Genomic DNA, 1,998 nt, shown 5'->3' on the forward strand with positions numbered 1-1,998 from the left:
CAGTGACCCAGACATATTCAAGTTTCATTCAGAAGGCAGAGGGAAGCCGTAGCAGCTGAGCCTATATCTTGGCTTGTGAGCATTAGAACAGGCCGGCGATTACAGGGTAACATGAAAAATGTCCAGCTTGCATTATGACTAGAACATGACAATATCCTTTTAAGTACTAACCTATGATGCGTTCCTAAGCAGTTGATGTTATATGTTCTACATTTCATTTTCTGCATACTTTACAAGTAGTAGAATTTGCTTTGATATAGGCAACTGGATTTTCACAATGAAAAGGCAAAGGATAACGCCCGAAAAAGACGCCATACATTATGTCAGTGCCATCACTGACAAACCTGGATTGACCATGAAATACATCAATCCCCTTAAAGGTGAGTTAAAACAAGTTTTAACTAAATTGCCTTAATATTGTCATGCATTAGAATGACTGTCTTAGGTAATGATAAATATTTTCTACAGGAAGAGGAGTGTTTGCTGAAACTGAAATCGAAAAAGGGAGTTTTGTTGCAGAATATCGAGGCGAGCTCACGTATGCACTTACGATGGTAGACAACTACTCGAGATTTATGGTTGTGGTACAAGTCAAAGATCTAATGGCCCATACTGCAGCGAAGGTCTTCCAAGCACACTTATGCAGACCTCATGGCTACTCAGAGAGAGTCCTCACAGATCAAGGCACAGCCTTTGAAGCGGAAATCTTCAAGGACTTCTGCAGCTTTTACCGATGCAGGAAGATGCGCACTACACCCTACCATGCTCAAACCAATGGTTATCAACCTGCTCAGGACTTTACCCCATATTCCAGATGTGGCCTTACAAGTGATTTATAGAGGGGTAACAATACGTTGGGATCACCGGATCTAATCTCCCTTTTTATACACCCTAAAATCTTGTTTGCTTTAGAATAAACAATAACATCATAAAGGTATAGCAGTACCGTTTCAAAGTTTCGGTGTCCCAAGCAGCATTCCATCAGCCTCTGGAAGGTTCCTGGCAAATTGCACAGCTCGAAGGGCATGCTTTTGAACTCGCAGAGACCCATCGGGGTGGCAAAGGCGGTCTTCTCCCGGTCTGCCTCAGCAACGGACACTTGCCAATAGCGACTAGTGAGATCAAGGGTAGAAAAATAATTTGCAGTTCTCAATGCAGCTAGCTATTCCTCAATACAGGGGAGTGGTGCTGTCCTTCTTCTTTAACAGGACCAACGGAGCTGCCCAGAGGCTACAACTGTCACGGATAACCCCAGCCTCCTTCATGTTGCTCAACATGTCCTTGGTACACTGGTAATGTGCAGGTAGTTTTGGCTTATATCTCTCTTTGATGGGTGGGTGTGCACTTGTGGGGATGTAGTGTTTGACCCCTTTTATTCTTCAAAAGTCTAGCGGATGTTTGCTGAAGACTTGCTCGTATTCTTGCACTAGCCTGTAGACCCCCTTCTTGTGATGTGAAGGTGTGGAGTCAGTGCCTACGTGTAATTCCTTACACCACTCCTCTGGCTGACTTGGTGAGCTGTCACTGAATGGGTGGGCTGAAGCAATGGTGGATGCTGCTGTTTGGATAGCATGTGTATCTACTGAGAACAGCTTATCAATGGTGGCAAATCGGAGCAGCTTAATCTCTTGCTCTCCGCAGTTCAACACTCTCATGGGCACTCTTCCCTTCCATATTAATGAATAAAACTATGATGTAAATAGCATATAGATACCCCACAAATGCAGATAAAAGTAGGTTATGGGAAAAGGGGGAATAGAGAAACAGGAAAATAGTGGAATAAAGTATACCTTCCAGGTGGGAGAGGAAATGGCAGCACAGCCAGTGGAGGTGAAGCAAGGGGAGCCTGCAACTAAAGAGTTGAGAGCGTTATCACATGGTGACTGAGCCTGATTGTAACGGGAGCATAGAGGTGCCGATCCTGTCTTACCTGCGTTGGTGTAGAAGTGGGTGTCCTGTGGTGGAGTCAGCTATGTGCAGTGGTGGCCGTGGGTTCTT

This window comes from Anomaloglossus baeobatrachus, unplaced genomic scaffold, assembly GCF_048569485.1.
Source record: "Anomaloglossus baeobatrachus isolate aAnoBae1 unplaced genomic scaffold, aAnoBae1.hap1 Scaffold_67, whole genome shotgun sequence".
NCBI lineage: Eukaryota > Metazoa > Chordata > Amphibia > Anura > Aromobatidae > Anomaloglossus > Anomaloglossus baeobatrachus.